General features: G+C 35.1%; 2 pseudogenes; both read left to right on the top strand.

The window, feature by feature from the left end:
- LOC149540782 (arogenate dehydrogenase 2, chloroplastic-like) overlaps positions 1 to 7,035 on the top strand; it is a 45,383-nt pseudogene extending 38,348 nt beyond the window's left edge.
- Positions 7,036 to 13,121: 6,086 nt separating this feature from the next.
- The window catches only part of LOC149540783 (COP9 signalosome complex subunit 1 pseudogene), a 110,449-nt pseudogene continuing 102,266 nt past the window's right edge, over positions 13,122 to 21,304 (top strand).

Here is a 21,304-nt window from a genome sequence, read left to right on the forward strand (position 1 = left end):
TAATCATTTTTATAACTTTTACTACTCACCAATGGAGTTATTGTCCTATCAATACATCATTCTTAGTTAACTTCCTCTTATATCCTCTCAACTAATATTGACCTAGAAATAAATTCAAAATCACCCCAGTCTCCACTCAAACTTGTTGAAAACAACCCTCCATGCACTCAAAAGAAAACTCCAAGTCTCTCTTTGAATATTAAAATGATTAATTATTAGTTAAGTATTTTACTATCTCAATAAATAATTTCTATTAATCATATTAGCATAATGTAATAACTATCTTTATAATAGGCCTTTTCTTAAGATGATCAGTTAGAGGGAACACACGATTTTAAAGTTCTCCATCTTTGATCCACAAACCTTAGTTGTGGCATGCCACCGACTTGTTTTCAAGTTCATACATATTCATATTCTTGAATTTTTCTAATTTGAGTTGAGTTTTTCTTAACATTTTGTAATAAATTAAAAATGTTCTATCACTAAAACAATTTTTTATCTTGTGATTCTTCTTGCTCAACTCTCTCATGATGGCTCAAGACATTCAATTTTATTGTGTTTCATTAAATATTTTTTGTGAACAACCTCTAATTATTTTATTATATGTTATATATACTAATACAAATATTTTAGAATAAATTTAATTATGTATTATTTTATTAATATTTTAAGTAATATATGTAATATATAAATTTAAAAAAATTGCCTAAAATATTAAGAAAATTTATTTAAAATAATCTAATATATATATACACATAAACCAATAAGGGTGCTCCCCTTAATACCACAAACACATAACAAAAATAAATAAACAAGAACAATTTGCAAGAATAAGATATGGGCTTCTTATTATTGTCGCAAATGCAAAATTACAAAAATTTGAAATACAATATACAAACCCATGTGGGTGCCTTACAATAATCTACAAGTCAAAGCTGCAAACTATCACCCAATGTTGTCTTAGATAATATATGAGCCTTTCTCATATAGGCATTTTTACACATCCCTGAAAGTTTCTAGACATCAAACCCTAACACTTGAGACTAACTAACCTTAAAATTACATATACAGTTGGCTAAAATCAATTATGACAATTATTTTGGAAATTTTGGTTGCCTTAACTTTAGAATGCCATAACTTGCAAACTATTGGCCCAATTGACTATCATAACCCCATTCCAAAATCCTCATCTTTTGATCTACAAGGCCAAGCTTACGCAAGCTCTAGTTAACCCCATTTTAGAGCTCATCTGGGGCCTCTAAGGCCTTCAAAACTAAGCCTAAAGTTTTTATATAGAAATTGTACACCAAAAATATGTAATAACTTCAAAAATACTCATGATACGACATTGGGCCTCAACTGGAAGGCTGATATATCCAAGATGAACATCCACCTTTGAAATTAGGATTTTTGAGGTCGTATGAGTAACTAAGTAAAGCAACAAGGCTTTACAAACAACAACTCTACACTCAAACAACGCTTATTCAATAAACATATATTTTTGGGTGATGCAAGATTTCTCTTCACCCACGATTCTCCTACATCACAAACTATTTTAGGCACAAAACACACACACGCACACATACACACACGCATGCACACACACACACACACACACGCATGTGCGCGTGCATGCGCGCGCGCACACACACACACAATTTAGAATTAAAAAGGTCAGAGTATATAATCAACTTATCTTTATAGAATGGAAAAATATGCATCACTATATTAAAGTAACAAGAAAAACATTTTGGACCATTGAACTATTCAAACCTAACACTTTTTGGAGTGACCCACATCAATGAGATACATGTTATCACAATAACCACTTACTAAAGTAGAATTTTTACTTTTTAGAGGGAAAGTGTATTTTCTTTAATTGGGTTGCATATTCCAGAGTTATAACTTATAATTTAAATATTTAGGTATCTGTTATATGCACATATTAATTGTAAATATGAGTTTAATAGTTTACGTTATTTCATTTGATTAAAATATTTGAATGATTTGAGTTCTATTAATTAGTATTATTAAGATTGTATGACAATGATAGAATATCATATTCTTTAACAATCAATCAACAATAACTTTTCCTTTGATTCATTTTGAAAATGATAACCAATTATCTTAATTTTGTAGTTAGCTATTTGTGTGTGTGCGCGCCTAAGAGAGAGATTTACATTCACTACAAAATTTATTGACCACTCTTTTACGTATGACCAATCATTTAAAACTATACAAAATAAAGAATATTCCTCCAACTTTCATAGCTGGTCTACTTGGACTTTATCTCTTAAGTAATTGTTACTAAAATTAAAAATATTTCATTTCATTAGTATGACTTAATCTCATTTCACTACTTTCCAAACACGATAAAATATATAAAATTGTGTTAATATATAGCACTGATGGCTCTCTTTATTAGCAACCAATTAGAGGCACATAAGTAATGCCTAATCATTTACTTCACAAGTCCTAAAATTCTTTTGTTTTATGCTGCAATCACTCAAGTAACGTGTTGCAATAGTCATAATATTATTAAATTATTTTTAAATATAATTAAGTTATTTTTAGATTTTAATATAATCAAATATAATGACAAATAATCAATTATTATTATTATTAAATATTATAATCTTTCAAGATAATAGATGAAAAAAATCTAAGTCATGCAAAAATGAATTATATGATAAATAATTTATTTTATTTTTTTAAAGATGATTTGTAGTTTATTAAAATATATTTAATTTTTTTTGGAACTCTTTATCTACTATTTTATATATTATACTATTCAATAATATTTGATCATTTACTTTTCATTATATTCTATTATATTAAAATCTAAGAATAACTCAATTATCTAAAAACATAACTGTATCAAAATTGCTATATCCATTTCTTCTTGGAAAAAAATAGTAAAAATTGGAAGCGGGTGTAGTTCAATGTCATCACCTCCCCCAACCTACTCTGTATATTTCCAGGTAACCTATTTTCACATTCAAACCCTATTTTCTTCTCTAGGCTTCTCTAAGAATATATGACATAGATCCTTTTGTAACACTGGAGGCAGTGTCCAGTAAACCTATAGTATCAAATTGGAAATTTTTAGTGTTAAGGTAAGATTTGTTTCTCCCTGCTAGATTTTCTAATTTTTGTTGCTTCATATGTGTTACTTATTTCTCAAATTGAATTATAACCGATATGATTTTGTTCTATTGTTTACGATCATAGAAAAATACCCAAGCTTTGCTCTAGTTCAAAACCCTAAATCATAGCAATTCTTCTTGGTGCTAGACATTTGATAAGGTGCCTTGTTAGCTCTGGTTTACTATGAGGTTTGAGCTTATCTAGTTACCAAGTCTATGGAGGGATTTAAAACTTTCATGGTGTATTTTGTCTCAAGATCCCAATTCAAAAAGCACTAAATTTTTTGGTCTAGCTTAAACACATGGAAAATCCTCCTTTCTTCAAATTTTGTCCACCACTTTGATTTTGCAAGGTTCTTTGTAATGAAGTCTATGGCCAACGATACCACTAAACCCCTCTATTTTGAAGATTGAACTTGTATCATTTGGGAAATTTGGGCAATATCTGGCCAAGAGAATGAGCAGGCAGGGCCATTCCCTTATTGCTACTTCACGCTTGGGCTTCTATGATGTTTATCAGGCTTTGGGAGTCAATTTTTTTATGGATCCTTAAGAGGTCTACAAAGAGCACTTGGATGTTATATTGATATGCATGACCATTCTGGTGATAGAATCCACTCTACATTCTCTTACATTCTAGGACTTTAACACTTCTAATACCTTCTTTGTAGAGGTTCCCAAGAAATCTATTTTCAAAGGTTTTGTCTAAGAAATAGAATCCTATACACTCATCCAATATTTGGACCAAAGAGTGGGAAAGATAGTTGGGCGGGTCTTCCCTTTGTCTAAGATAAAGTCCATGTTAGCAAAGAGAGGAACTATGCACAAAGGTGTAATGATTTTCTCTCAATAGTTGAATATGATGGATGTAAAATGGTGGAGATTTCATGCTTAGAACATGACCATTATGTTTCTGAAACCTACTCTGTTACCACTGACAAAGGTATGCTCTGATACCACTGATGAAGGGCCACACCACCTGTACCAACTCACAACCAAAAAATACAACAAGATGGAGACAAGAGAGATAACAAAAATGCTTCATAAAGTATCCATTAATACTTGAAATTTGTTACAATATTCTCCAAATGAAAGGACTCCAAATTCTTACAATATAAGAGAGATTTCTCACTAAGAGCTTCTACAAGAAGAGCCTATCCTTCAAGAGGTTATACTCGAAGAGCTTCTACAAGAACTTTCACTTGAAGAGCTTGATTACAAATGAACATAAGCCTTCCTTAAATAGGCACTTACCACCCAATGCATGATTTATCCACAACATTCTAGAATATCCACAACCTTCTACAATATCTACAACCTTCTAGAATTTCCAACTAAATACAACTAAGCACCACCATGTGGCCCAATTAGAAAATTACATTTCCTTTATGGATCACAACAAATATTAAATGCATGATTTAAGGAACTTTCCACAAACTTCTAAGATGCCACCTACTCACCTCGATTAATGGAATAACAACTATTTTAATTATTTTTCTATTTATGCCACCCATGCACCTTGAAAATAGAAATTCCTCTTTTCTACTTTTTTCCTATTTTTCATTTTAAAAAAATTTTCTTTCTAGTTTCCTCACTTTCTCTCTCCTCCACAATTTTTTTAAAATTTTTTATATTTTTCTAATAATTTAATTTTCTCATGCAAGATGCTCCTACATCAGACTCCCTTGGTAGATAGAAAAGTGTGTCCCACACTTTGACGCCAAAAGAAAGATATAGAACCATCTTCATCTTGACCACAAACAAGCTTTCACCTTTTTTTTTTTTTCCTGATGCATGATGCTCCTGCATCTGACTCCCATGGTAGGAAATTTTTTTTGAATATGGATTCACAAAATGAAGTAGCCACTGTTGACATATATATATATATATATATATATATATATATATATATATTCTCTTCCTCTAACACATAGCTGGAACAAGTATCTGGTGCTAATATATTTCCTTCTTTCTTCTTTTCCAACACCTGGCAGGAACAATTGTTTGCTGCTGAAATTTCTCCTTTGCAATGAACTTTGTCCAAGTATAAATCTCATCCTCCTTCAATCTTGTTGAATTAATCACACCTGTAATAAACCTAGCAACACCATACCAATCTTTCTTTGCATGCCACAGATCACTAACAAGATTCTCATGCAAACCATTATCAATATATTTCAAATTCATCTCAAAGACAACATCCCATGATTCATAAAATTTTACCTGTTTGACATCTTCATCTTCACTTGCCTCTTTCATGTTGTCAATAATGCATGTAACTACTCTACTTGCTTGATCTCCAACTAAGGCACTATAATTTTCCTCCATTGCTACAATCTTCAAATCATCTTGATCTATTTCAAGTTCATAAATCTTGCCATCTTCATGCTCTTCCTCCTCTCTTTCATCTTCTTCAACTTCTGGTTCACAAATAAATTCATCTTCATCCTCTTTCTCTTCTTTTTTATCACATGTTTGATACTCCACTGGATCTTCTATCTTTTCCGCATCCAAGGAATTATCAACATCCTTTTTCTGGTGACATGTTCTTCATTTTTGCAACTCAGCTTCTAATTCTTTCACTTGCTTTTGCAAATCAACTAGCAATGATTGTTGATTTCTTGCTCTAAATTTCTCAAGTCGAGGAATACTTAGAATCCATCCAATCACAAAAGTCATCTTCTTCTTTCTCTTCTCCATAATCAAGTCTTTAGAAGACAAATCTAGTGTAACACAAGAACCTTGTGCAAACTACCTCACAGTCAGTGATCTATCTACACAATCAAGAACTTCTTGACAAACTTCACCCAACTCAAGGTCCTAGTGCAAACTACCTCATGTTCGGTGCTCTATCTACACACTCAGGAAAACCTGCTCTGATACCACTGATGAAGTATGGCTCTGCTACCACTGACAAAGGTATACTCTGATACCATTGATGAATGGCTGAACCACTCGTACCAACTCACAACCAAAAAATACAACAAGATGGAGACAAGAGAGATGACAAAAATGCTTCATAAAGTATCCATTAATACTTGAAATTCATTACAATATTCTCCAAATGAAAGGACTCCAAATTCTTACAATATAAGAGAGATTTCTCACTAAGAGCTTCTACAAGAAGAGTCTATCCTTCAAGAGGTTATACTTGAAGAGCTTCTACAAGAACTTTCACTTGAAGAGCTTGATTACAAATGAATATAAGCCCTACTTAAATAGGCACTTACCACCCAATGCATGATTTATCCACAACATTCTAGAATATCCACAACCTTCTACAATATCTACAACTTTTTAGAATTTCTACCTAAATACAACTAAGCACCACCATGTGGCCCAATTAGAAAATTACATTTCCTTTATGGATCACAACAAATATTAAATGCATGATTTAAGGAACTTTCCACAAACTTCTAAGATGCCACCTACACACCTCGATTAATGGAATAACAACTATTTTTATTATTTTTCTATTTATGCCACCCATGCACCTTGAAAATAGAAATTCCTCTTTTCTCCTTTTTTCCTATTTTTCATTTTAAAAAATTTTCTTTCTATTTTCGTCACTTTCTCTCTCCTCCATAACTTTTTTTTTTTTTTTTTCTAATAATTTAATTTTTCCATGCAAGATGCTCCTACATCAAAAACTTAGAATTTGACCCATATTGTGGGAATGATATTGTCACATATGAACTTGGAGCCCACAGTCATTGGTACAAAAAGCTAAAAGACACTCAAGAAATTGAATGAGACTATGTCTGGGCATAGCATGGATCTTTACAATGAATTATTTCTATGCGATGCTAATAGGAAGGAGCAAATAGAGAAACTTAAGAAAGACTTATCTCTTATAGATAAGTCCCAATTTCTGTCCCAGTTTCCATAAGTACATATATGTCATCCAGTCAAAAAGACATTGACTATTTTTAGACAGAAAGAAAGCCAACTTTGAATTTTATTGACTATTGTCAAATAAGAAATGCTACAAGCAATTTTTTATCACAACTACTTTGCCTTGAAATAAACCCTATTCTATTATTGGAAAACCTATTGAAATATTAGTTTGCACCTTCTATATGAGGCTATTAAAATTAATATATGCAATTATATTAGAGTTGTTGCAACATACCCTTATTCTTCACCAACTACCAAACTATTACAAAGTGCTTCTACAAAAGCTATGTGATTGATATGTGTTAGTACCCAAGGTGGTCATAGTTTTAAAACTTCTAATTCATAGCTTCGAATCACTTTGAACCTCGATTCAAAGTAGTTTGAAGTGGTTCAATGGTTCAGTTGAGCTGTCCCACAGGTTCAATAGAAACAAAGTTCAAACTCTCAGTTCGAAATTGCAGATTTGTAATTTAGAAAGGTTCAGACTTCATCGGTTCAATGGCTCTATAGTTTCATTAGTTTAAAGTGACATAGCAAACATTTTTAGAGAATAGTTATCAAAAATGAAGGGTTCAATGAATTTGATAGTTCAAAGGTTCAGTAATTCAAAGTTTGAGTTTAAAGAGAAGCATAGAGACTCTGCTATGATATCATTGGTTTCATCTAATTCAATTGATGCAGTTGATTTACATAAAACACCATCACATTCATTTTAATTTCAAGTTTAGGATGATGTGCGAGTTGGTAAAAAGTTAATATTCAAAAATGTGGATTCTGAGCTTGCAATTGAAAATTTAGGGTCAATAAGTTTTTGGACTTTGAAAATTTATCATATGATTCTTGTACCAAAAAGAGTTTTCTTTGTTGAAATATTGAGCACTTTGATTTAGGGGTAGATATTTATACCCTATTTTTTGAAGAAGGTTTAAAGACTCCAAATGTAGGAACTCACAAGAAACCTGAATTCTCCTTTACTTCAGTCTGATGCACAATATTTTGCAGTGAATTCTTAGCTAAAACCAAATATCATCATTTCAATTGATTATGAATCCTTGCAAGCTCTTTCAAAGAAAATTCGATGAGTTTAAAGGTTCACAGTGGCACATCATCAAATGCTTAGAATTTGATATGAATATTAACAGTGTGAAGGTTTCAATTTGCATGGGCTATCAATGTTGCAACAGTGATACAAGATGGAATCATATTTTTATAGGCCTAGTCTTGCTTGTGATGGTTGAGTTTCTTCAATACTCCAACACACGTTCATGTGCAATGGAGATAAATACCAAGCCATTTGCAAACAGACACCATATATAGCAAAAAGGTAAAATCTATGTGCAACGTCACTCATTGTCAATGAGTAAAATTAGAAGACTTGATTACACTCTTAGTTGGGTGATATGCATAGGATGTATGGAGGGAAACCATAAATTGCACTATGAAATGATTGATTAACTAAAGGAAATCTGAGCACCAGTAGTGAGAAACTAGTGCACATGTAGATTTTAAGATCCAACACTTACTTAGAAGTTGCAAACCCGAGTGCCATGTATGTGGTGGTTAATCACTGCTTGATAATGCATAGTAGAAAGCAGCGGTGATAAAGAAAGCTCACAGGCTTAGTAATAAAGCTATATGGAAAATGTTAAGAGCCCACTTAGGGAAAATGGGGTCGGCTTAAATAAAACATAGGATAACCCTTATGATTGTTATTCTTCTTGAATTCATCTCGCCTGTGAAAGACTCAGATATTTCTCATGTTAAAAATTGCAAGTTGATCATGGCTTGAATGTATGATTCAACAAAAATATTGACTTTGAAATATATGTAATGCAAATGCATAAAGCTACGAGCCAATTGAATCTCGGACCACATCAAGCCTCATATCAAGCTTGAGATCCCTATTTTGATTCAGGATTAAAATCTTTATATTCATATAGAGTCCCGTGTACATGTACAAGCTATTTCATGTGAACACAATGAAGACAATGATTTTCATCACTAAAACCAATGAGGAAGGTTTCCTAGTCACGACATCCACACAGATAAGGGAATAATTCACAACAAATTCATGCCATCAAAACACCCATGTCAACATCATTTAATGATAAATCCACCAATGTGAATTGTAGAGAAGGTGTTATGAATTTAGAGTAACCCCCGAGTGGTGAATACTTGGTGTGAACAAAAGCCAGAGCCTCAGGTGATGCATTCAATCCCAAAGCTACATAGTTTTAACATAAACTACCTTCAATACAATTGGGCTATGTTAACAGGATGGTCATTGCAAGTGGATTAGCAGAATTGTATCAAGGTATGAAGGCAGTAGTCATGTATTTACAGTTTGCAATTCAAGACACATCAAAGCCAAAGCTACAATCCTTGGTCACATGGTATCTCCAAGTACAGGGTGAACCAAAAGTATCTGGCAGCAAGGAGCCTACAGTCAATTTGGGATGACTAAAGAAAAACAATGATTCATTCACTAACATGTGGCTGGACAAAATTAGATCAATTTTTCTCAAGAAAAGTGTGGTCTATCATAATCCAATACGATGCTAAAGGGATTTGTAATAAAGTGTTTTATTATAAATTAAACCTTATGCACGTATGAAAGGGTAAGGGAAAAGAAAGAGGGAAGCGAAAAAGATTTCCAAGAATTAGTTATAGAAACTGAACAGTTTACAACCAAATTCTATAAATGGTGAAAGCATCAATCAAAAAAGGGTTCCACTTCTTTTTTGTAGGGGAGACTTTGGTGCTGCAGTATAGGAGAGTTTGGGGCTGAGAGTTTTTCTTTTCCCTTACAGGAGATTTTATGCTGCTACAAAGGGGAGGGTAGAATAGTTAGAGTTTTAGATAGGTAGATATTGTAATGACAATAATTGGTAGATATGATATGGGTATTTTAGTTTTTGCATGACTTTGTGCATACAAAATTTTAATATCTGTATATGTATTATCTTGAATTATAGTTTAGACACTTTGTGTTCAGGCATGACTAATCAGTATTACTTTGTGAATCCTGGTTCATCAGTTCAATATATTTGGTTACTATCCTTTCTGCAAATTCACGGTGTTATCCATTCCTATAGATTAGTTAAATGTCTTTTGGTTATTAGAAATAATCTATACCTCACGATCTAAGAATCTGTGAGAGACCCTTTCCTACTTTCAAGTAAAAGTGCAAAAGATTTAATTCATTGAATATTTCATACGGGGAGATGTACTTGATAAAATTCAGAGCAAGGTTATCAACCCAGTGATAACCTGTCCAACTGTTGGTGCTAGTTTGTCCTTTCATTTGGGCATTCGGGGTCAGAATTGCATACATTTTCTCGAAGGACAATCTGTTCACTAATAGATTTTTTGTGACTCTGCTAGGGAAGAAGTGAAGATTTAAGTGCCTAACAATGACTTCCTCAATTTTTTGATTATCTCTATGTGCAAGAGATTGGCGACTCTATATTTTGAACCTGTTGAATCTTTGTTGTTGGAATTCCAATGTGTGTTATGGCAGCAATTGTAATACAGCCATGGGGGGCTCAGATTGGACCATTTTCCCTGGCCTGTTATTCAGCCTTACCTAAAATGTCATGGGAATATCTTCCCAAGTTTGATGGAGACAAAGCACAAGATCCGACAGATCACATCAAAGCGGTTATTGTTGCATGCGAGATTCTTGGTGTGCAGGATGAAGATGTATTCATCAGGTTATTTGTTTAAAGCCTCATGGGAAAAGTAGTGGAATGGTTTCAGCATTTGCAAGATGGATGTATTACAACTTGGGATGATCTTAAGTAGAGATTTCTAGAAAGATTTCAGCCCACAATTAATTCCCATCAATTATTGGTGAACCTTCTTCAAATTCAGATGAAAGATGATGAATCTGTAAGGGAGTTCATTGATAGGTTTAATTAGACTGTTGGTAAAATTCCTCTAGCTAACCAACCAAATGAAATAAATTAGGTATGCTTCTTTATTGATGCTATGGATGTTGAAGTCAAGTTTTGGTTACAATTCTTTGGAATGCAAAATCTAGTAAATTTGCAGAAAGAAGCAACCAGATTAGATGATGCTTTAATTCTTAGTGGTATGAAATCTATAAGGACTCCCCTAACGAAAGAATACCATTGTGGACAGTGACAATGCCTTGATGAAAAGGCTACAAAAAAGAAGCACATTCTAAAAGAAGACAATCCTACTCCCAAGATGTTAGGATTCTACTGCGTCCATTTTGAAAATGATGAGGAGGAACAAAGCAATGCTAAAAGGCTTGTAAATTCAGGTAACGAGGATTCACTGCAATCTTTCTTTAGCCCAGAGACTAGATCTCCCAAATCCACAGGTACGAAACATTATCTAGTTTCAAATGGTCCAGATGATAAATATTTTCAGAATGGCATTCAGGAGTTTAGTCACACTGAAAGAATGAATATTGATGATTCTTTACATTTTGAAAATTGTAGTCAACAAGTTAAAGAATCTGTCATATATGATAATGAAGCCATATCATATTCTCCTTTGGGAATTTGTGCTGATAGTAAGGTGACATATGCTGATAAGAATTTATCTTACTCTGAAAATTCATTTTACCATGATGAAGTAAGATGGGCGAACGAGAATACTTAAGCTGAAAATGAGAATCCTAGCACCAATGATCCAAAAGGTGAAGAAAAATCTGAAGATCAAGAGAGTAAAATATTCTAGAGTGACCTTAATCCACTTTTCATGCCAATGGGGTTTGATGAGAATACTGCTATTAAAGAAAATTCTCTTTTCCAGCCTCAAGTTTCACAATTAAATAATGAAAACTTGTCCAATTCTTCCATATTAAAAAATTCTAAAATTCTGATGGAAGAAGGAAAGGTTGGGGTTAGTCCCCAACTAGTTAAAAACTTTGTTGAAACATCATGTGAAAACCTCATCTATGAGGAAGAGGAAATCACAGACACATTCCTATCATCACTCAAGCTGGATGATTTCTTTGATGATGAAACAAATATTTGTTCAAATTAGATTAAGGATGAAGCATCTATTGGAAACTTTTCTTTTCATCCATCTATGCATAACGTTGTTGATTTGGATTGTAAGAAAAATGTTGAGATATGTGTTGACAGCTGGTTCCTTGAAAGAGGTGAAGGAGATATATATCTGAGGGCTGAGCCTATGCTAAAGAAGGCATAATCATGGCTACAAACTAATCATGACCATGCATAGGAGTTGAATTTGCATGACAATATTTCTTAGGATCGCACATCATCTTTGGATGAGGCTTGTTTATTTCATGTTTTTCAGCTTGAGGTAGAATCAAATCATACCCATGTGAGAAATCAATTCTTAAGTGAAGAAGGGTGCTATGACAAGTTGTGGGTGTTTGAAAAAGAATATTGGATTAGCAGATGCATGCATGCTATCAGTTTGAAGCTTGGCATTGAAGGAGTCATCATCGAACAAGGGTTTGGAGCTATTCCATTGAGGTACACTTTGCTGTTTCGAAAAGGCTCCTATTTCTCTCAATCAGTAAATGGATTCACTTCTTATTTCTTCTGATCATTATGGTAGGTTCTTTTCCTACCTTTGTGAATATTGTAGATAAGTTTTTGTTGTGCGTAGTGTAGTCTGAATAATGTGCAAGCCTCGTGCTTGCTAGTAGTTTAAGTGTTGGTTGTTAGTTTTGTTTGCTGGTTTTTCCCTACTCCCCTCCACCCTCTCTACAAGAAGCTCCCGATCTTCTCTTGTTGATTCTATTTTCCCAATGGATAAGGCACTGTTCTTTCCTAGAGATTGCTGGAGTTCTCTAATTTTGCATCAAAATTAGTCCTGCAGTTAGAGTCCCTGTTAGTACCCAAGGTGGTCATAGTTTTAAAACTTTTAATTCATAGCTTCAAATCACTTTGAACCTTGGTTCAAAGTAGTTCAAAGTGGTTCAATGGCTCAGTTGAGCTATCCCACAAGTTCAATAGAAACAAAGTTTAGACTCTCAATTCGAAATTACAGATTTTTAATTTAGAAAGGTTCAGACTTCATTGGTTCAATGGCTCTATAGTTTCATCAGTTTAAAGTGACATAGCAAACATGTTCAGAGAATCGTTATCAGAAATGAAGGGTTCAATGAATTTGATAGTTCAAAGGTTTGATAATTCAAAGTTTGAGTTTAAAGGTAAGTATAAAGACTCTACTCTAATATCATTGGTTTCATCTGATTCAATTGATGCAGTTGATTTACATAAAACACCATCACATTCATTTTAATTTCAAGTTCAGGATGATGTGTGAGTTGGTAAAAAGTTAATATTCAAAAATGTGGATTTTGAGCTTGCAATTGAAAATTCAGGGTCAATAAGTTTTTGGACTTTGAACATTTATCATATGATGCTTGCACCAAAAAGAGTTTTCTTTGTTGAAATATTGAGCACTTTGATTTAGGGTGATGCAGGAGCATCCAGAGGTATAAGGGCAATCCTGTGTCACCCAAAAAAAAATGTACTTAGACTTAGTTTCTGTTTCACGTGTTTTCATTTTTGGATACCCATTTGGGTCAAATAAAGGTTCCAACTCTCACAGTTCCACTATCAGTGTGTTTGAAAATCCCAAAAAATTAGGAGCATGTAATTGGGCCATCATTTTGGTAAACTAGAAGGTGTGAATTGGCTAGATGAGTGTAATCATGATTTAGAGCATTCCAGAAAAAGAATCAGGTCAAAAGTCCCCACAGTTTGAAAGTTATTGCAATTTTTTGGGTTTCGGAGACCTCCTAAGAATGCTTCAAAGTCAGGTTAGGGGCATTAAATGACCTCAAAAAGGGTTAAAAAATGGGGGATGAGTGAAGCTTCTCCATAGGGCTATAGAGCGCTCCAAGAGCTTTTCAAAAATGTAAACAGTTCGTCAATCAGAGCTACAGTTCAAAAGTTATGCCTCCCAAAAGTTTAGTTACCGTTTCTGGATTCTTCTAGATTTGTGCCAACTTCCATCGCAATTTTTCAGAACTTTCTATTTGGTCGATGGGTGCTTACTAGCACTTTCTAGAATGTACTCTTAGTCCTTAACCCTCTAGGGTCTATTTAAGGAGATTTTTGGCATTCTAAGAGGCAGTTCGGAGTGGAGTTTGAGAGGAGGTACTAAAAGGAGAAATTATCTCCAGATTTATGCTATTGTAATCCCTTAGGGCATGTTTTGAAGTTTATTTTCTCTGTACTATTTGTACTAGCTTATTTTCTCAGTTAATATAATTTCCTCTTTTCTGTTGTGTCCATTCTGTGCTTGGGTTGTGTCCCCATCAAGTGGTATCAGAGCTAGTTTTCTTGAGTTTGGAGATAGAGCATCGATTGTGAGGCAGTTTACACTAGGACTATGTGGTTGTGGGTTCAAGTTAGAAGATGCCTCCATGAAGAGAGCATGGCGGAAGGGCTAGAGCTATTAATCTTGAGGGGGTTAGAGCCCTCCAAAGGCAGGTACAGGCATTGCAAGAGGAGCTCTGTAGAGGAGCAAATGTTGCCGCAGGTGACAATAGTGAGGATGACAATGAAGAAGAAGTAATGGGAACAGAAGAGGAATTTGATGGGAAAGTTCTGAATCATGTACAGGAAAGGCTTTTTAGGGCCATTACTAAGTTTGAGAAAAGACCTACAATTGAAGTGGGTGTATTTTTAGGAAATCTAAAACCAGATGAGTTGATCGATTGGATCAATGAATTGGAAGAATACTTTGAGTATGATGATATCGGGGACCCAGATAGGGTTAAGTTTGCAAAGGCCAAATTGAAAGGCCATGCCAAAATCTAGTGGCAAGAGGTTCAATTGGAAAGAAACAGAAGAGGAAAGGAGAAGATCACGAGATGGGATTGCATGGTGGACAAATTGAAGAAGCAGTTCATTCTTGTGGACTACGAGCTTGATTTGTTTAAGAAGATGCATGGGTTAAAGCAAGCAGGAAGATCAGTCCAATAATATACAGAGGAATTTTACCAGCTCTTGATTAGAGCGGGACATGCAGAAGCAAATAAGGAGAAGGTTGCTCATTATATCAGTGGGTTGTGACCTAGCATCCAGGAGGAATTAAGTCTGGTAAGAATGTCCAGTGTTGAAGAGAAGTTGAATAAAAGGTTTGAAGGAAGACAAAGAGGGCGCAGTCAAGGAGGAAGGGGAAGCGATAGATCATCTGGAGGCTGCAATGAAACCAAAAAGAAAAATGAAGATGTGGGTACTAGTAGGAACCAGAGGAATGAGGGTTTCAACTGCTCCCATGATCAAGACTTTGGAAATCAAAGAGGAAGAGGTAGAGGATGTGGACAAGGAAGAGGAGGCTTCTATGGTACCTGTTTCCATTGCAATAAAGAAGGTCATCATGCCTTTGAATGCCCTCAATGAAAAAGAATGACAAATAGGAGAACTGAGGGCCAAGCTAGGGTTGCTCATGTGGATGAGGATGCACAATCATCACATTCAAAGGATGCAGAAAGAGGAGAGACCTTGGTAAATGAAAGAGTCCTACTAAGAGGTGAGATTGAACAAGGACAACGAAGGAGTTTGTTCTGTACCAGATGTAAGTGTGAGGATAAATGTTTTGATGTGATCATTGATGGTGGTAGCACTGATAATTTGGTATCAGAAGAGATGGTCTCTAAGCTAAAGCTCAAGAGGGAGAAACATCCCCAGCCCTATCTAATTGGTTGGGTAAAAGATGATCATAAGGTCCTAGTAAGTGAACAATGTTTAGTGAAATTTAAAATTGGGAGTTACAATGATGAAGTTCTTTGTGATGTTATTTCGATGGATGTTTGCCATCTATTGTTGTGTAGACCATGGCAGTTTGATAGACATGCAGTACATGATGGACATGCAAACACATACTCTCTGACAAAGGATGGAGTTCGCCACAAATTGAAGCCCATGAAAAAGGAAGATGAAAAGGTATGTAGCAGTACTAGGATTTGTCTTGTTGATGGAAGGAAGTTTTTAGATGGCATGAAACATCAGCATATGTGCTATGCTTTGATTCCTAGGAAAGATAAAGAAGGTAGTAGTGAAATACCAATTGAAGTTTCAGATTTACTAGGGGAGTTTGGAGATATTATCTCTGATAATGTTCCAGATGGATTGCCACCAATAAGGCAAATCAATCATTAGATAGATCTAATTCCAGGAGCTAGTTTGCCTAACAAGGCTGCTCACAGGATGACTCCTACTAAAATAGAGGAGCTAAATAGACAGGTTCAGGAGCTATTGAGGAAGGGCTTGATTCGAGAGAGCCTGAGTCCATGTGTAGTAACTATAGTACTTGCACCAAAGAAGTATGGAGAGTGGAGGATGTGTACAGATTCTTGAGCTATAAATAGGATAACCATCAAGTACCAGTTTCCTTTGCCAAGGATGGATGATCTTATGGACTGCTTGAGTGGAGCTCAGTACTTCACAAAGATAGATCTGAAGAGTGGTTATCACCAGATATGAATTTGAGAAGGAGATGAGTGGAAAACAACCTTCAAGACAAAGGAGGGTCTTTATGAGTGGTTAGTCATGCCCTTTGGATTGACGAATGCCCCAAGCACCTTCATGTGGCTCATGAATGAGGTACTTAAGAAGTTCTTGGGAAAATTTGTTATTGTCTATTTGGATGATATTTTAATTTTCAGCAAGATTTTGGAAGAACATTAACTGCATATTCATAGTGTCCTTGAAAGGCTAAGGGAAGAGAAACTGTTAATTAATCTAAAGAAGTGTATCTTTGCAAAAAGGGAGTTAGTCTATTTGGGGTTTGTTATATCACTTGAAGGTCTCAAAATGGATCCAAAGAAGGTAAAAGCCATCTTGGAATGGCCTACTCTGAGGTCTGCTACTGAGGTAAGATCATTTCATGTTCTGGTTAGTTTTTACAGGAAGTTTATTAAGAATTTTAGTGGCATGTGTGCACCCCTAAGTGATACAATAAGAGGGGATAGAAAAGAATTCAAATGGACTACAACAGCTACGAGAAGTTTTGAATTGCTGAAGAAGAAGTTGACAGAACAACCTGTGTTAGCACTTCCAGATTTTAGAAAAGTGTTCCAGGTGGATTTTGATGCTAGTGGCAGTGCTATTGGGGCTGTATTAAGCCAAGAAGGTAAGCCTATTGCATATTTTAGTGAAAAATTGAATGATGCAAAGAAGAAGTATTCTGTTTATGATCAAGAGTTCTATGCAATAGTTCAGGCCTTAAAGAAATGGAGGCATTATTTATTTCCAAAGGAATTTGTTTTGTATATTGATCATCAGGCATTACAGTACCTAAATAGCCAAGGTAAATTGAATCAGAGGCATATGAAGTGGGTAGAGTTCTTGTAGAGCTATACATTTGTGTTGAAGCATAGAAGTGGAAAATCTAATAGGGTTGCAGATGCACTAAGTAGGAGACAGTTGTTACTTACAGTAATGCAAGTTGAAGTAGTTGGGTTTGATAAACTCAAGAATTTGTACCCTAAGGATCCTGATTTTGCTGAAGCATGGAAAGCTTGTAAAGAACCTGTTGCTATAGATAGAACCAAGTGGTTAGACTATTTGATTTAGGATGGCATGTTGTTCAAGGGTAGTTAATTGTGCATTCCAAAAAGTTCCATGAGGGAAAATCTGATGAAGAAGAAACATAGTGGAGGGATGTTAGAACATTTTGGTTGAGATAAGACCATTGCCATTCTTAGAGAACATTATTTTTGGCCTCAAATTTCATAGGATGTGAAGAAGTTTGTACAAAGTTGCTAGGTTTGTCAAGTTGCCAAGGGGTTTAGTCATAATACTGGCCTATATCAGCCATTGCCTGTTCCATCAAGGCTATAGGAGGACATAAGTATGGATTTTGTTCTTGGATTGCCAAGGACACAAAGGGGTAATGACTCAATATTCGTGGTGGTTGATAGGTTCTCCAAAATGGCACATTTCATTCCATGCCACAAAAATCATGATGCTATCCATATTGAAAACTTGTTTTTCAGAGAGGTGGTGAGACAACATGGTCTCCCAAGGAGTATAGTTTCTGATAGAGATACTAAATTTGTGGGGTATTCTGGAGGACATTGTGGAAGAAGTTGAGAACAGACCTAAAATTCAGTTCCACACATCACCCACAAACTGATGGCCAAACATAAGTGGTAAATAGAAGTCTGGGCAATTTGCTAAGATGTTTAGTTGGGGATAAGCCCAAGGGGTGGGATTTGATTCTACCACAAGAAGAGTTTTCTTATAATAACTCTGTAAATAGGAGTACTAGAAAATCACCATTCCAAATTGTATATGGGAGTAGCCCAAGGACTACACCAGAGCTGAGGAAGATAGAGCAAGGGGAGAGGACAAGTGCTGAAGCTGAGGAATTTTTTGAACATATCAAGTGTCTACATGAGGAGGTTCAGGCACACATTACCAAGATGAATGAAGAGTATAAAGCTAGGGCTGATCAAAGGAGAAGACATAAGGAATTCCAAGTAGGGGATCTAGTCATGGTGCACTTACGAAAAGAAATATTTCCAGCCAGTACTTACAACAAACTAAAAATGAAGAAATTTGGCCCCTACAAAATTTTGAAGAAACATGACTCAGGAAACGCATATGAGGTGGAGCTGCCAGATGGTATTCACATTTCTCCCATCTTCAACATTGCAGATTTAATAGAGTATCATGATGATGGTGCAGATGAGGTGTTAGAGCCATGTCCAATTCCTACTTCTAAGAAGGAGGAGATAGAAGACATTCTAGATCATTGTGTGGGTAGGAGTACCAAAAATATGTAGTATGAAGAGTATTTGGTCAAATGGAAAGGACAAATGATTGAGGACTCAACTTGGATTTTAGTAGCTGAGGTTTCCCATTTGGGATTTCCTCTACCATTCATAAAGTGACAGGGTCACTTTTCAATCTACCCTGGGTGTCTGATGTAGGAGCATCCAAAGGTATAAGGGCAATCCTGTGTCACCCAAAAAAAAATGTACTTAGACTTAGTTTCTGTTTCATGTGTTTTCATTTTTGGATACCCATTTGGGTCAAATAAAGGTTCCAACTCTCACAGTTCCACTATCAGTGTGTTTGAAAATCTTGAAAAAATAGAAGCATGTAATTAGGCCATCATTTTGGTAAACTAGAAGGTTTGAATTGGCCAAATGAATGTAATTGTGATTTAGAGCATTCCAAAAAAAGAATCAGGTCAAAAGGCCCCACGGTTTGAAAGTTATTACAATTTTTTGGGTTTTAGAGACCTCCTAAGAAAGCTTAAAAGTTAGGTTAGGGACATTAAATGACCTCAAAAAGGGTCAAAAAATGGGGGACGAGTGAATCTTGTCCATAGGGCTATAGAGCACTTCAAGAGCTTTTCAAAAATGTAAACGGTTCGTCAATCGGAGCTACAGTTCAAAAGTTATGCCTCCCAGAAGTTTGGTTACCATTTCTGGATTCTTGTAGATTTGTGGTAACTTCCACCATAGCTTTCGGAACCTTCTATTTGGTTGGTGGGTGCCTACTAGCACTTTCTAGAATGTACTCCTAGTCCTTAACCCTCTAGGGTCTATTTAAGGAGATTTTTGGCATTGTAAGAGGCAGTTCAAAGTGGAGTTTGAGAGGAGGTACTGAAAGGAGAAATTATCTCCAGATTTATGCTATTTTAAGCCCTTAGGGCATGTTTTGAAGTTTATTTTCTCTATACTATTTGTACTAGCTTATTTTCTCAGTTAATATAATTTCCCCTTTTCTTTTGTGTCCATTCCGTGCTTGGGTTGTGTCCCCATCATAGGGGTAGATATTTATACCCTGTTCACCGAAGAAGGTTTAAAGACTCTAAATACAGGAACTCACAAGAAACCCAAATTCCCCTTTACTTCAGTCTAATGCACAATATTTTGTAGTGAATTCTTAGCTAAAATAAAATATCATCATTTCAATTGATTATGAATCCTTACAGGCTCTTTCAAAGAAAATTCAATGAGTTCAAAGGTTCACAGTGGCACATCGTCAAATGCTCAGAATTTGATATGAATATTAACAGTGTGAAGGTTTCAATTTGGATGGGCTATCAATGTTGTGATAGTGATGCAAGATGGAATCATATTTTTATAGGCCTGGCTGTGCTTGTGATGGTTGAGTTTCTTCAATACTCCAACACTCATTCATGTGCAATGGAGATATGCATAGTCACTCATTGTCAATCTATGTGCAAAGTCATTTGCAAATAGACACCATATACAACAGAAAGGTAAAATCTATGTGCAAAGTCACTCATTGTCAATGAGTAAAATTAGAAGACTTGATTACACTCTCAGTTGGGTGATATGCATAGGATGTATGGAGGGAAACCATAAATTGCACTACAAAATGATTGATTAACTAAATGAAATCTGAGCACCAGTAATGAGAAACTAGTGCACATGTAGATTTTAAGATCTGACACTTACTTAGAAGTTGCAAACCTGAGTGCCATGTATGTGGTGGTTAATCACTACTTGATAACGCATAGTAGAAAGTAGTGGTGATAAAGAAAGCTCACGGGCTTAGTAATAAAGCTGTATGGAAATTGTTAAGAGCCCACTTAGAGAAAATGGCGTCGGCTTAAATAAAACATAGGATAACCCTTACGATTGTTATTCTTCTTAAATTCATCTCACCTATGAAAGACTCAGATATTTCTCATGTTAAAAATTGAAAGTTGATCACGACTTGAATGTCTGATTCAACAAAAATATTGACTTTGAAATATATGCAATGCAAATGCATAAAGGTGTGAGCCAATTGAATCTCAAACCACATCAAACCTCATATCGAGCTTGAGATCCCTATTTTGATTTGGGATTAAAATCTTTAGATTCATCCAGAGTCCTGTGTACACCTACAAGCTGTTTCATGTGAACACAATGAAGACAGTGATTTTCATTACTAAAACCACTGAGGAAGGTTTCCTAGTCATGACATCAACACAGATAAGGGAATAATTCACAAAAAATTCATGCCATCAAAACACCCATGTCAATGTCATTCAATGATAAATCCACTAGTGTGAATTGCAGAGAAGGTGTTATGAATTCAGAGTAACCCTTGAGTGGTGAATACTTGGTGTGAGCAAAAGCCAGAGCCTCAGGTGATACATTCAATCCCAAAGCTACATAGTTTGAACATAAGCTACCTTCAATACAATTGGGCTATGTTAATAGGATGGTCATTGCAAGTGGATTAGTAGAATTGTATCAAGGTATGAAGGTAGTAGTCATGTATTTATAGTTTGCAATTTGAGACACATCAAAGTCAGAGCTA

The sequence above is a fragment of the Cupressus sempervirens genome, chromosome 9, assembly GCF_028749045.1.
Source record: "Cupressus sempervirens isolate cs-2001-9-10 chromosome 9, ASM2874904v1, whole genome shotgun sequence".
NCBI classification, from domain to species: domain Eukaryota; kingdom Viridiplantae; phylum Streptophyta; class Pinopsida; order Cupressales; family Cupressaceae; genus Cupressus; species Cupressus sempervirens.